This window comes from Schistocerca piceifrons, chromosome 3 (genome assembly GCF_021461385.2).
Source record: "Schistocerca piceifrons isolate TAMUIC-IGC-003096 chromosome 3, iqSchPice1.1, whole genome shotgun sequence".
NCBI classification, from domain to species: domain Eukaryota; kingdom Metazoa; phylum Arthropoda; class Insecta; order Orthoptera; family Acrididae; genus Schistocerca; species Schistocerca piceifrons.
In genome coordinates, this window is record NC_060140.1 from 642,109,823 (window position 1) to 642,126,815 (window position 16,993).

The window sequence follows — 16,993 nt, forward strand, 5'->3', positions numbered from 1 at the left end:
AAACTTGACCTGCCACCCAGTGAAAATTAGGAGTAAATAAATAACTAAATTAATTAAAGATTAAATTAAGGATTAAATGACTACTAGTAGAAATGGGATCAACCACAATTGTTTGGTTAGAGTAGTTCAGTGTCGATTACACCGTCAGCGAGAGCAGCACCGCTAGTTCCTGCTACTAATAAGGCGAGTACACCGTTCGCATGTTACATATTTTTATGAGCTTCAAACAGGAGTGAGTGCAGTAATGGATAGGAACTGTTACTGCTCTGTACAGATGCGAGCTGAGTTGGCGACCTTTTGGTCACAGCTCAAGTCTGCTTTGGCTTCCGTCACACAGCTTGAGGCAGCTGCCAAGGGGCGTCACTGTGTTGGACGGGACGCGGGGATGCGAGGGACGTCGAGCATGTCCCATGTGTCGTTCGTCCGTCCACTGCTGTGGCTGCCCCACAGAGGTTGACCCTTCACCCATAGTCAAGTGGGAGATCGTTCCCAAACCAGGCAGGCAGCGAAAAACATTACGAGGAGCTGATCGTAGAGCCTCCCGAGTTGGTTTGACGAACGGGTTTCTGTCATTATCTGTTGTTGACGATGTCTCTGAGCCAGATGCAGTCGTCCACCCTGTTCCAGAGGAAGATTCTCGGCCAGCAGGGTCTGGGCAATCACAGAGGGTGGGTTTGCTGGTAGTTGGGAGCTCCAACGTTAGGCGCGTAATGGGGCCCTTGGGAACATGGCTACCAAGTAGGGGAAGGAAACCAGTATGCACTCCGTGTGCATTATGGGGGCAGTCATTCCGGATGTGGAAAGGGTGCTTCCGGATGCCATGAAGAGTACAGGTTGCAGCCAACTGCAGGTGGTGGCTCATGTCGATACCAGTGACATGTGTCGCTTTGGATAGGAGCAGATTCTTTCTGTTTTCGGGCGGCTAGCGGAAATGGTAAAGACTGCCAGTCTTGCTTCCAAGATTAATGCGGAGCTCACCATCTGCAGCATCGTCGATAGAACAGACTGTGGTCCTTTGCTGCAGAGCCGAGTGGAGGGTATGAATCAGAGGCTCAGGCGGTTCTGTGACCGTGTAGGCTGCATATTCCTTGACTTACGCCATTGGGTGATGGGTTTCCGGGTTCCGCCACACACAGGAGGCGGCTACACGGGTAGCGGGGGCTGTGTGGAAGGGACTATGCGGTTTTTTTACGTTAAAGGGGCTCTGGGAATCACAGAATTGACGTCCGTCTAAAAGTGGGCAGGTAAAACACAGTATGGTAGAAGTAGAAACGAGTGGTATTGCTGTTGTAAATTGCCATAGCTGTGTTAGGAAAGAACCAGAGCTCCAAGCCCTAATAGACAACACTGAAGTTCAAATATTTGTAGGTACAGAGAGCTGGCTAAAGCCGGAAATAAGTTCAGCCGAAATTTTTTCAATCGATCTAACAGTGTTCAGAAAGGATAAATTAAATACAGTTGGGGGGGGGGGGAGGAAGAAGATACAGTTGCTGAATAGTTCAAAGAAAACTTGAGTCTCATTTCAAATAAGTACCCCGCTCATACAATTATAGTAGGTGGTGACTTTAATCTACCCTCAATATGCTGGAAAAATTGTAAGTTTAAAGCCGGCGGCAGGCATAAAACGTCATCCGAAGTAGTACTGAATGCTTTCTCTGAAAATTATTTTGAACAATTAGTTCACGAGCCCACTCGAAGTGTAAATGGTTGCGAAAGCATACTTGACCTTTTGGCAACAAATAATCCTGGACAAATAGTGAGTATTGTGACGAATACAGGGATTACCGACCATAGGGCAGTTGCTACTAGGCTGAATACCGTAACACCTACAATCATCAAAAAGAAACGCAAAGTATATCTACTAAAAGAAGCTGATAAAAATGCTCTTTATGCTTTTTAAGACACAGTCTTCACTCCTTCCGATCTGGTCATGTAAGTGTAGAAAAGTTGTGGAATGTTTATAACACATAAATTCATAATTAATGGTACTGATCCCCCATGGTACACAAAACGGGTCCGATCGCTGTTGCAGGAGCAGCGAAAAAAGCATGCCAAATTTAAAAGAACACAAAATCCCCAACATTGGCAAAATTTTACAGAAGTTCGAAATATGGCGCGTACTTCAATGCGAGATGCTAAAATAATTTCCACAACGAAATTCTGTCTCGAAATCTGGCAGAAAACCCAAAGAGATTCTGGTCATAGATAAAGAACGCCAGTGGCAAGACGCAGTCAATACCTTCACTGCGGGATAGCAACGGTTAAGTCACTGACGACAGTGCCACTAAAGCAGAGTTATTAAACACGGTTTTCTGAAACTCCTTCACCAAAGAAGACAAAGTAAATATTCCTGAATTCCAATCAAGAACAACTGTCAAGATGAGAAACATAGGAGTAGGTATCCTCGGAGTAACGAAGCAGCTTAAATCACTTAATAAAGGCAAGGCCTCCGGTCCAGATTGTATAGCAGTCAGATTCCTCTCAGACTATGCTGATAAGATAGCTCCATATTTAGCAATTATATACAATCACTCGCTCACAGAAAGATACGTACCTAAAGATTGGAAAATTTCTCAAGTCACACCAATACCCTAAAAGGGAAGTAGGAGTAATCCGCTGAATTACAGGCCTATATCACTAATGTCGATTTGTAGTAGGGTTTTGGAACATATACGATATTCGAACATTATGAAGTACCTCGAAGAAAACGATTTATTGACACACAGTCAGCACGGAGTCCCCGTGGTCTAGGGGTAGCGTCTTTGATTCATAATCAAATACGTATTCGGTCCAGGTTCCGATCCCCGCCACTGCCTAAATTTTGATAAATAATCAGCACTGGCGGCCGAAGACTTCGGGCATAAGAAGTCAGCCTCATTCTGCCAACGGCCTTGTCAAAGAGGGCGGAGGAGCGGATAGAGGTTCAGGGCACTCTCTTGTCCTAGCGGTGGGAAATTACCCCTAAAGGCGGAAGAATCAGAAATGATTAACGACATGAGGATGCAGAAGGCAATGGAAACGACTGCATTAAAGACACGTAACGTGTATCCACAGGACATATGGCCTGTAATTGAAGAAGTGTCATGATGATCTCTGCATTGGCAAAAGTTTCCGGAATAGTCCCCCATTCGGATCTCCGGGAGGGGACTGCCAAGGGGGAGGTTACCATGAGAAAAGGATTGAATAATCAACGAAAGGATAACGTTCTACGAGTCGTGGCATGGAATGTCAGAAGCTTGAACGTGGTAGGGAAACTAGAAAATCTGAAAACGGAAATGCAAAGGCATAATCCAGATATAGTAGGGGTCAGTGAAGTGACGTGGAAAGAAGACAAGGATTTCTGGTCAAATGAGTATCGGGTAATATCAACAGCAGCAGAAAATGGTATAACAGGTGTAGGATTCGTTATGAATAGGAAGGTAGGGCAGTGGGTTTGTTACTGTGAACAGTTCAGTGACCGGGTTGTTCTAATCAGAACCGACAACGATAGTTCAAGTATACATGCCGACGCCGCAAGGTGAAGATGGACAGATAGAGAAAGTGTATGAGGATATTGAAAGCGTAAAGCAGTATGTAAAGGGGGACGAAAATCTAATAGTCATGGGCGACTGGAATGCAGTTGTAGGGGAAGGAGTAGAAGAAAAGGTAACGGGAGAATATGGGCTTGGGACAAGGAGTGAAAGAGGAGAAAGACTAATTGAGTTCTGTAACAAGTTTCAGCTAGTAATAGCGAATACCCTGTTCAAGAATCACAAGAGGAGGAGGTATACTTGGAAAAGGCCGGGAGATACGGGAAGATTTTAATTAGATTACATCATGGTCAGACAGAGATTCCGAAATCAGATACTGGATTGTAAGGCGTACCCAGGAGCAGATATAGACTCAGATCACAATATAGTAGTGATGAAGAGTAGGCAGAAGTTCAAGACATTAGTCAGGAAGAATCAATACGCAAAGAAGTGGGATACGGAAGTACTAAGGAATCACGAGATACGTTTGAAGTTCTCTAACGCTGTAGATACAGCAGTAAGGAATTGCGCAGTAGGCAGTACAGTTGAAGAGGAACGCACATCTCTAAAAAGGGCCATCACAGAAGTTGGGAAGGAAATCATAGGTACAAAGAAGGTAGCTGCGAAGGAACCATGGGTAACAGAAGAAATACTTCAATTGATTGATGAAAGGAGGAAATACAAACATGTTCCGGGAAAATCAGGAATACAGAAATACAAGTCGCTGAGGAATGAAATAAATAGGAAGTGCAGGGAAGCTAAGACGAAACGGCTGCAGGAAAAATGTGAAGACATCGAAAAAGATATGATTGTCGGAAGGACAGACTCAGCATACAGGAAAGTCAAAACAATCTTTGGTGACATTAAAAGCAACGGTGGTAACATTAAAAGTGCTACGGGAATTCCACTGTTAAATGCAGAGGAGAGAGCAGATAGGTGGAAAGAATACCTTGAAAGCCTCTATGAGGGTGAAGATTTGTCTGATGTTATAGAAGAAGAAACAGGAGTCGATTTAGAAGAGATAGGGGATCCAGTATTAGAATCGGAATTGAAAAGAGCTTTGGAGGACTTATGGTCAAATAAGGCAGAAGGGATAGATAACATTCCATCAGAATTTCTAAAATCATTGGGGGAAGTGGCAACAAAACGACTATTCACGTTGGTGTGTAGAATATACATACCAACCGACTTTCGGAAAAGCATCATCCACACAATTCCGAAGACGGCAAGAGCGGACAAGTGCGAGAATTATCGCACAATCAGCTTAACAGCTCATGTATCGAAGCTGCTTACAAGAATGATATACCGAAGAATGGAAAAGAAAATTGAGAATGCGCTAGGTGACGATCAGTTTGGCTTTAGGAAAAGTAAAGGGACGAGAGAGGCAATTCTGACGTTACGGCTGATAATGGAAGCAAGGCTAAAGAAAAATCGAGACACTTTCATAGGATTTGTTGACCTGGAAAAAGCGTTCGACAATATAAAATGGTGCAAGCTGTTCGAGATTCTGAAAAAAGTAGGGGTAAGCTATAGGGAGAGACGGGTCATATACAATATGTACAACAACCAAGAGGGAATAATAAGGGTGGACGATCAAGAACGAGGTGCTCGTATTAAGAAGGGTGTAAGACAAGGCTGCAGCCTTTCGCCCCTACTCTTCAATCTGTGCATCGAGGAAGCAATGATGGAAATAAAAGAAAGGTTCAGGAGTGGAATTAAAATACAAGGTGAAAAGTTATCAATGATACGATTCGCTGATGATATTGCTATCCTGAGTGAAAGTGAAGAAGAATTAAATAATCTGCTGAACGGAATGAACAGTCTAATGATTACACAATATGGTTTGAGAGTAAATCGGAGAAAGACGAAGGTAATGAGAAGTAGTAGAAATGAGAACAGCGAGAAACTTAACATCAGGATTGATGGTCACGAAGTCAATGAAGTTAAGGAATTCTGCTACCTAGGCAGTAAAATAACCAATGACGGACGGAGCAACGAGGACATCAAAAGCAGACTCGCTATGGCACAAAAGGCATTTCTGGCTAAGAGAAGTCTACTAATATCAAATATGGGCATTAATTTGAGGAAGAAATTTCTGAGGATGTACGTCTGGAGTACAGCATTGTATGGTAGTGAAACATGGACTGTGGGAAAACCGGAAAAGAAGAGAATCGAAGCATTTGAGATGTGGTGCTATAGACGAATGTTGAAAATTAGATGGACTGATAAGGTAAGGAATGAGGAGGTTCTACGCAGAATCGGAGAGGAAAGGAATGTGTGGAAAACACTGATAAGGAGAAGGGACAGGATGATAGGACATCTGCTAAGACATGAGGGAATGACTTCCATGGTACTAGAGGGAGCTGTAGAGGGCAAAAAGGCAAAACCTGTAGAGGAAGACAGAGATTGGAATACGTCAAGCAAATAATTGAGGTCGTAGGTTGCAAGTGCTACTCTGAGATGAAGAGGTTAGCACAGGAAAGGAATTCGTGGCGGGCCGCATCAAACCAGTCAGTAGACTGATGACCAAAAAAAGTCAGCACGGTTTCAGAAAATATCGATTTTGTGAGACACAACTGGCTCTTTAAACTCATGAAGTAATAAGTGCTATCGACAAGGTACGTAAAACTGATTCCATATTTTTAGATTTTGAGAATGCTTTTGACACCGTTCCTCACATGCGTCTTCTAACCAAACTGCGTGCCTACGGAGTATCGCGTCAGTTGTGCGACTGGATTCGTGATTGCCTGTCAGAAAGGTCACAGTTCGTAGTAATAGACAGAAGGTCATCGAGTAAAACATATGTAATATTCGGCGTTCCCCAAGGAAGTGTTATAGGCCCTCATTTATTCGTGATCTATATTAACGGCCTAGGAGACAATCTGAGTAGCCGTCGTAGATTGTTTTCAATTGAATTTGTCATTTACCGTCTTGTAAAGTCATCAGATGATCAAAACGACTTGCAAAATGGTTTAGATAAGATATCTGTATGGTTCGAAAAGTGGCAATTGACCCTGAATAAGGAAAAGTGTGAAGTTATTCACATGAGTACTAAAGGAATCAGCTAAATTTCGATTACGCGATAACTCACACAAATCTGAAGGCTGTAAATTCAACTAAATACTTAGGGATTACAATTACAAATAACCTAAATTGGAACGATCACATAGATAATATTATGGGTAGAGCAAACCAAAGACTGCGATTCATTGGCTGAACACTTAGAAGGTGCAACAGATCTACTGGCTGCTTTCACCACACTTGTCCGCTCTGTTCTGGAGTATTGCTGTGCGGTGTGGGAGCCACATCAGGTGGGACTGACGGATGACATCGGAAAAGTACAAAGAAGGGCAGCTCGTTTTGTATTATCGCGAAATAGGGGTGATAGTGTCACAGACATGATACGTGAATTGGAGTGACAATCATTAAAGCAAAGGTGTTTCTCGTTGCGACGTTATCTTCTCATGAAATTTCAATCACCAGTTTTCTCCTCCGACTGCGAAAACATTATGTTGGCACCCACCTACGTAGGGAGAAATGATCATCACGATAAAATAAGAGAAATCAGGGCTCGCACAGAAAAATGTAAGTGCTCGTGTTTCCCGCGTGCCATTCGAGTGTGGAACGGTAGATATATTTTGATGGTGGTTCATTGAACCCTCTGGCTGGCACTTTATTGTGAAAAGGAGAGTAATCATGTAGATGTAGATGTAAAACCATCACCAGTTGCAGTATTCGGTGCTACAGTGCTGGAACTACAAATTGAGTAAGATGCTGGAGACCGATATAATAGATGACAATGTACTTCCATCAAATAATATACACATGTTGCGCAGTGCACCTTATATATTTTCATGTACACAGTTTCACACATTTTAACCCTTTTAGACCTGGCGGACAATATAATAGTCGCAAACTTTCTATGCATTTTGTAGCAGTAAAAGATTTCGTTCACCTTTGAGACCGAGAGGCCTGTTTACTGGCAACTGACACTCCCAGTTTCGTAATTTATTCTTGCTCTCTGTTGGTGGAATGGTGTACTACAACAGAGAACAGTGAAGATGACAGACCCATTACAATCTGCTGGAGGTAAGACGTATTTACGTACTAATTACTACAGTATGTACGTGTTCCAATGCTCATAAAAATATATGCTGAGAAAGAGCAATCTGTAAAGATTAAACTTATGATAAGAGGCATTAGGCTAATGTACTGTATCTGCAGTGGCAATAAAAGTCGTTATCAAAAATTCAGTACTGCAGGCATTAACGATTTAGTTGTCTTCCTATTCACAATGTTGTACAGGTGTGTGTGATAGTTTTTGGATTGTTATGTAATAAGACACCGTGAATGATTGTGTATGTTGTTTGTGTGGATATTCTATGGTTAGAGGTATTCTCCTACCCAAAGTGCTATGTATACCTTTCTGATAAATTAACAAGGTATTTACATAGCAATTACCGTATGCTACTTTTGTGATGTAAACTGGTAAACAGCCATCCATTCATTTTGCTGAGGTGCTACCTACACTGATAAAAAAATTCGTCAACACCAAAGAATAATTATTGTAGAGTAATGCAGTTTTGTGACTACATTTCTCTAGGCAACATGTTTAAGTGGTTAACTCCACAAGATCAGAACTTAACCGTCGCATGAAGTCTGCGGCCATTTTAGACCCCTAGCCTCGTTTAACTACAACTAAAGTTTTAATGTGGATGCAGACTATTCACTCTCCAGATATGCTATTCACAGACTTTTTGTTATAACTGGGTAATACATTTGTTACTATATTACAGGATGTAGTACAATAATTGAAATTTTTGCAGTGGGGTAAGAAAAAAACCAGATACACAATAAGTGATTTTCAGTGTTGTATATAATAAAAATATATGTTGGCAACAATGCACCTTATAAACCGACATTAGTTGGTACATTGTTATCAACAATCAATAGAAAATACATTCACGTGCATCGTTATGACAAATTCATAGTATGGAATTGAGTTTTGCGGAAGGAAGATGTGGTGTTATTGTTTATTCGTCATGGGTGGTAATATACGGTTATAAGGGACTACAATCTCGAGCAGGCTTTGTCAGATTTACAGAAGAGTGATAGTGATAATGAATCAATTTTTAGAATTGAGAATGATAATGATACTGATGGAGATATGATAGAGGAGGATATACATGTCGGAAATGAAGTGGATATGAGTTCCTGTGAAGAGGATGATGGTATTCAGGTAACAAGTGCATGTATTTTTGTGTCTAGAATTGGAGAGCTAACATATAACACAATACCATATGATGTGCGCAAGCAGGTTTCAAGGATTGTAATATGTGAAACTGCGCATGCTCCGCGTCACCTTAGACCATAATTACAGACAAGGACAGATTCTTTCAGACGTTTTATCACTAATCACATGCAGAGTGTAGTAATGGATACCAATAATCATGCAAAAGATAATAAAATTCTGTACCCAACTTTTAAATGCTGGATGGACCTTGATTCTACAGAGCTGCAGGCATTCTTTGGTCTACTAATAATAACTGGCTTGCATGAGGCACGTGGGAAGCCTTTCGGTCAATATAATAGGGCTTACCTGTTTTTACGAGAAACAATGAGCTTTTTAAGATTTCGTGATATTAAGATGTGCCTCTGGTGTGATGACAAACTGACAATGGAAGAAAGAAAAGCTGCTTTTGGATCGAAAGCTCAATCTATAAGGGCTGTATTTGAAATCTTAGTAGATGGATCTTATATTACGGTTGATGAGCATTTGTGTACTTTCGGGATACTGTGTCTATTCATGGCGTACATCCCTTCGAAACCTGTAAAGTATGGGATAAAAGTGTGGGCTGCTGTAGTTTACGAGACCAATTATGTCATAACCGCAGATGTGCATACGGGGAAATCTGCTGAAGGAAGGGAAATAAATCTAGGGAGAGAAGTGGTACATGATTTAGTTGATCACCTAAGAAAAATGGTAGGAACATTACAACTCATAACTTTTTACCAGTTTTCATTTGGGACAGGAATTTTTTCCTAATAAATTGACGCTTGTGGGAATTCTTCAGGCCAACTGAAAACAGATTCCAAAAGAAATGTTGCCATCAGAACAGAGGCCTTCCATTATCGACTACTTATGGATATGCTAGAATAATCTTTTAGCTTTGTATGTCCCCAGACAAAATAAATGAGTCATTTTGATGTATACTCCATAGCAAACATTTGATGTGAGTGAGCATGAGCACAAAAGACCTGAAATAATAATGTTCTACAGCTCAAGAAAGTCAGAAGCTGATGTAGTTTATAAGATGGCTAGACATTATTCAGTGAATCGTGGAACAAGAAGGTGGCCACTTGCTGTATTTTTTCTTATACATGCTTACATTCTGTAAAATAAATTTTTACATGATATGAGAAATAAAAATGCAGGAAGAGAATTCTTCTCAGAACTAGGAAAAGAAATAGACCAACTTCACTTTGAATGACGAATCCTGTCGCCCCAGTGCTGGACACAATGCATCTGTTTGGCAATATTATCTTCAGACATCAAGGATCTTCTAAAGGAAAAGCAACATTATAACCAGAAAGCTGATGTTCCAGGTCTGAAAAGAAAACTGAGTGGTTCCTGCCCAAGTCCAACGGATGAGAAACTGAATCAACAACGTGATGGGTGTCACAAGTTTGTCTGTAAAGAACATTACAGGATAAGTGTGTTGTGTAATGTTAGTTTTGTCATAAGACACAGAGAGTGAGTAGGTGTGTATTTCGAATAAAATCCCATGTAAGTAATATTACACATAATATTAATAAATTTTGGTATTGTTTCATTGACTGTGGGTTTTGAACATTTTGTGTTAAAATTGGTTTTGGAACTCAACGAACTAAACAAAATATGTTTTTATATTTTAAATAAATGTAGTAAATAATTACATCTTATATATTACTTAGTTGTATTAAGAATCTATGGAGTTGTAATATCAACATTGTGCATATTTTTCTCAATAAATTATAATTACGTTTGTGTACGTATTTCAAATTTTATAGCAATAAATTTTCTTGAATTACTTTGGGGTAAAAAAGACCCCAGGCATACTGTATGTTTGTCCAGAGCTGATATCACAAGTGCGAAATTCTACTATATTACAAGTAATTGCTGGTCGCATATGACAAACACGATGATCTTCCCTCTTGGCTTTGCCACCTGACCCTCTGGAACCCACTCTCTTGAGACTGTACATTTTTGTGACCAGTACTGCAGGCTATCATGTACAGAGGCTATGTTCCTGCTGTAGTGAATCAACCATATTCATTCAAAAAGAACTCCAGAGTGAAATGAGTGGCAACAGAGCGAGCTGTAGGCAGGCAAGGGTTTTATGCATTGTCAAACAAACCACGGCCATCAGGCTTAGCGAAGCAGAGCCAGCTGGTTGGGGTACAGCAACAGCTGATGTTGCAGTAAACTAGTGGAAGAACGGAAGCCTTTCCCTTATATTCCACCATGGAGGTGTCTGGAGGATGTGCCTTAAGCCCTTTACGAACATAGTGTGGAGCATGTATGTACTTAACCATTCATTTACCAAAACATTCTCATCTCAGCAACACAGGCTTCACCATAAGCCTGTAACACCCAGATCGACACTCTGGAACTCAGTACAAGGTCCGCTTTTCGAGCACAGGATGCGAAGCCTGCCCTGAGTCATGAGAGCAGCTGCCACTAAAGCAGAGAACCACCCACTGGCTGAAGGGCGGTCACGGCCGCATCAGTGGTATCGTCAGCAGCGCTGCCATGCTGTCTTAATGGTCGCAGCCGGAGACGCCACTGATTGTGGCATTCGTGTGATACCACACTCTTTGCACTGTTAGCCATGCCGGACGTCTCATGTTCCACATGAGAGGCAACTGGACGCCTCCATCAAGCTGTTACTGACGTAATACACCTGAGGGCCAGAATAAAGAAGTTAATTAAACATATCTACTGGCATCCTAATGTCTCATCTAACTCTGGTGTCAGATCATTGACATCACCATTTTAGAGCAACGTCTGAACCTCAAGCCTGCAGTACGGTGAGCCCAAATAACTTTGCTTGTATTTTGATCGTGGAAGAAAGGTTAGATGGTCACACATTTTCTAATCTACATTTTACTCTGATTAAAGAACCAAGGGATTTGCGTAGCCTTTAGAGGTAATGGAAGTCACGATTGATTAGTACCTGTTAGATGTTCATAGTGTAACCTTGAGCGCCACTCAGCACCATGTACAGAATTCATTCTAGTAAAATATTATGCATGAAATAGTGAGGGGTATATTCCCAGTGTGGGGCAGTGGGATAATAGTAATAATAATAATAATAATAATAATAATAATAATAATGTATACAAATCTCATAGGTAAGGGGAGAAGAAAATATTTGAAGTATGAGAATAATGTTGAATTGCTGTAAATATTGGAATATTGTTCTCTGTCTTTTACGATAACATAAATACTATTTCTGTGCTCAGCCAGAAAGTGATGGAGAACATACTGACAATAGTTCCAAGTCTGCAAGTCGACATTCTTGTCCAGCCCACTGAAACAAATGTTTCCATCATCTGTTTGCTCAGCGCGATCAGGACTATGATTATAAATGAAAATTTGAGTTCTAATTAATAGATATATTTGGTAAAGTTTCTCATGCTCAACATTGAAATATTCATAATGTTCATACTGATAATAAATCTCCCTCCCCTAAACAGCACTATGCGCAGTTCAGAGGCGACCTGTACAGTAACTTCCTATTAAACTGTCTTTCGCCCTGACTTCGTACGTCAAAATAATTGCTCGCCACAAAAGTGGAAAATTACTGTCCCCAATTGCTATGCGGATGTGTTAACATTATGGGCAACACATTAACAAATAGTTCGGACAAATCTGAGCGATCCTAGCTGTGTACGGTACTCGTGAGTTCACTTTCTATTATTACTGAATATATGCATTTAGTAATAACCTATCTCCGATGTCACCCTAGGCAGCACGCATTGTGTCATTAGACTGTCGCGGATCGTACAGCGGCTGGGTGCGAAGTGAAGCCTAGTCTTGACTCACTGGCTGTATTTAAATACGTGGCGCAGCGGACGGCCTAGGAAACACCTGTCCACCGTAGCAGCCTCAAAATGGCTGCTTTTTCGGACACAAAATATTTTATAGTACCGGTATATACTAATTTAGAATCTTCGTAATTTTTGTAGTTAAATTAGTTAAAATCACACAAATAGTTTTAGCTTGCTTGCATTTAAACTTTGCTGTCTAGAATTTTCAAAATGGAAGTGACAGTAGAACCTGACCTCTAAACTACAATTTTAAGAGACCTTGTGTTAGTTATTATTTACATCCAGAAGTTCAAACTTGTTATAGCACTAGGTTTCATCACGTGCTGTAACCAAAGCTTCATGACATGAATATAACAGATACTGAATCTACTACAAATAAGGATGTCTCGGTCCGGCACACAGTTTTAATCTGCCAGGAAGTTTCATATCAGCGCACACTCCGCTGCAGAGTGAAAATCTCATTCTGGCAAGAATGTTTTAGTTTTCTACAAATTACTCGAACTATTAGAGGTAGCTCATTGGGGTTACATAATTAATGTTTTTATGTTTAACTGACGCTTCATACAAATATTCATATTTCTAAGTCTAATATTTAGCGCCTTAGTTTTTTCTTAAAGAAGCAGATTCTGGCCAAAATTATTGTTTAATCACGTTGAGACTTGTACCAGTTAATTTTGACATATATCTGCACATTATGATCAATGTTTGGGTTTCTAGCTTTATTATTTAGTGCCACTTATTTTTTTATTAAAACGATCTATTTAGGGGAATTATTGACCTGATCATTCTGAGATTTGACAGTTTACAAATTAATATACTAAAGCACATGCTAACAAAGTTTTTAAATGGAACTTTAACTTTTAATTCCTTTCTTAAGTTATGTTGCAATACTTGTTTGCTACGCACAGATGCGTTGTGGTGACGTGGCACTTCTAGCAGCGAACTGGGGTAAGTCCTATCACACTCGCTCGTCCCTGTATTTCTCCAATGATGCAGCTCTTGTTTCGTCACTCTAGGTAATGACCAGATTCGAGATGGTTCATGACCAGATGCAAGAATTCCTTTCATATATTTTGTTTTCTTGTCTTGTGAATGATTGTCCTCAAAGTGAGCTTCGACGGAACCAGAGACACAAGGTATGTCAGAGCCGGCAGCAGTACTCATATTGTTAATACAGAACAGCCTGGCATGGCGATCTGCACCTGTGACCTGGGGACAGCGTCTTTGATTAATAATAAAAACATCTTTGGTCCCGAGTTCGATGCCTGCTGTCACTAAAGGCGGAATAATGAGCAATGATCAATGGAATAACAATGCAGAAGGCAATGGAAACCAGTGCATTAAAGACTCAAGGCAGCTCTATTTGAAATTTGTTTCGGTAGGGAAAATTGTTTTCAGTTTTCGAACTTACCGTATCATTTTTTTCTGATGTCCATATTTTGTTCTTGATTGCAAAAACTTTCTCCACAATTGCATTCGTACCTGAGGGTGGTAATTCAAATTCTACCATGTTACAGAAATTGCAAAATGACAATTTTTAAGAGGAGAAAAATTGAAACATCTCTATCGAACTCAAATGAACTGTCTGCAGTAGCAAATTGGTTAACATAAACAAATTCGCGAAGACTGGCATTACGAGCTTTATTAGGACATACAAACGTCGACAGTACTCCATTTTAGGACATTGTTAAGCAAGATACATTCTAACTTCACATATACTTCAGATCTGTCAAATCTGGACTGTTAGGTATCCAATAGATCAACCAAAGAAGGCATATGTTACTGTTTGGAAATTCTTTGCTTTCACCTCACTTTTCGTTTTTTAATTCATACAAAGAACATTTAGCAACATGTAGGATAAAACTGTTGACCTCTTTCTCAGTCATATTTTCTTTCAACTTGGAAAGAGCCAAAGTTACTTCAGCACCTGTTGTAAGCTCACATTCTCCCTGGAGAACTGCCTGGTGGGAAGCTGTGGCTTTGTTGTGGACAAAACGAACAACAACTTTTTCCAGCGGTTTTTCAAACAAAGATTTTATTATCACTGAACATTTTTCCGGACTAAGACCACAGAACCTCAAAAAGTGCAAGAACTCTTACAAGTACCGGCATTAACGCTAACCGTCCAGTGTTGGTATACATCCATAAGTGATTATATTCACACGGTGTCTGTGTGAAATGGTAGTAAATTCTGTAAACAATAGTTTCTACATCAATAGGTAAACAATGTGCTGCAGCCGTAATTGTGTTTTGCACTATATGTGCTGCACATCCAACCCCAAGGATTTCACTGTTCTATACCATTTTAAAGTTTTTAAAAATATTTTTTTTCTTTATGTGCTGCCCCATCAAAGTTAATATTGATATTATCACCACAGAACACGATTATTTTACTATATAGGTTGTTTTTAGCTAGCATGCGAGTCGGTTAATTGGTAACGTCTGCTGTTTCGCCAGGACGTTCATCAAGGTCCAAATCTGTAGCGGTAAAAAAATACCTACTCATAACGGGAAAAATCTTTTTCTCTGGATGACTAGAAATATCTGTAAATAAAATAACGTAACGGAGTTCCTGTATCTCTTTTTGTAACATTTCAATAGTATCTTCATGGTATTGGCTTCAATCTTTGTGCGAATCCAAGAGAATATCTGTTCAGACAAATTTCTTACTAGTGTCGAGGCACAGTTATTTGAGGGAAAACTACGATTTTCACCAGCCACATGGTAATTCCAGGCTTCTTCAATTGGAGACAAGTGCAGTTCTCGGTCACCTGCTGAATTTAGTCTGGAAAACGAAGCTACTCTTCTGGATGACGCTGCAGTAATTTCTGCCATTTTGTGTTTACTTCAATTTAGATGTTGCACAATGTCGCTCTTCTCTGCACTACATACACAAAACTCGGTGTTACAGATAGTATAATGAAAATTTTAATCGGACCAAATTCTCTTTGTGTTTGTGTCCATATGGTAGAAGATAAAGTACAAGTAAAACAGACAAAGTTTTTGTTGATTTACGGATAATTATCGCGAGTTAATTTAAAATTCTCTATAAACTGCTAGTCCTAGCAGGCTAACATATTTAACTTTATTTTAACGTAGCAGTGAAGAAACACTTTCGTTTTGGCATCTCGAATTTCTCACGGAACTTCCGAAACAGTGAACATTACAAACCGATTGTCACTGAGTCACAGAGTGAATGGAATCGAATTGTTGAACTGAAGCGCGGGAAACAAATCAATGTTGGCAGTTTGATCATTTAGATGATTTGTTTTCGGTAACGAATTTTGTCCATCGATAACATAAATTACGTTCTTAGCAATCATGAACATAAAAGTTCCAATTTTATGTAGCATAACATAGACGGTAAAATTTAATTGCTACTTTCTAACAAAAGCGAACTAAGAGCCGTTTAGACCTAATCTATTGGGACCCCGGGACAGTAGGTTGAAAAACAGTACAGTGCCGCTAAAAACGGGGCTTCTGATCACTTTATCTTAAAAGCGTTGCTGACTAACATCAGCTCACAACGACTAATCTCAAAGGTAACAAATGCTTGCTACCGTTAAAGCGTGTATTTAAGGCAAACATGATCTGTTTCCTCATAGTAGCGACACTCTTATGCGAATGGCTCCAAATATGAAGAAATATCTTTCTGATGTAGAAACACGGCAACCAACTTTGTTTACGTCGAACAACTTCTTGGTTGTTGCGTGTTTTTATGACTGTGTATATAACGATGCAATTGGAGATCGACATCAGCTTTTTGTGTTGAGTTGCACATACCATGACCTTGTTCGAGAGCAGTCAGCAGCAAAGGACATGAAGCAGTAGAATTCAGAAATAGTGACTGCTTTTAGATCCATGTTATGATTCACGCATGACTCACTATCGCCACTGCTGCTCCACCTTTCTGTTACGTCAATGAAGTTACGACTCTGATCTCTCTGCTTCCGTGAGGAGTCTGGTAAAAATCCCAATACGCTGCAAGCAGTAGTTACCAATTGTCGTTTTATGCAGACATCGAATGCTTGCTGTTAGTTATGAAAATCACACACACACACAAGCCACACAGACGTGCTTTCTGCATACATAAGATGTATATTTGTGAACATTTGATTTTCCAGATATTCTGCGGTGCAGTAACCGCATTTGTAAGACAAGAATAATCGTTATTTCGTAGTGTTGTGCACGAAAGTTGTACGTCATACATATGTTTTTCTGATTACAGAAAACTTCGTTTAATTGTTTCGCAATAAAGTTTTGTTTAATAATGTACATTTCAACATAAAGATACATTTCATTTGTATCACTATCGTATTCCATCCTATGAGAAGTCTCACAAGCGACGATCACATCACCACTGCTCCAACAGTTTCACGTTTAACTCAGCA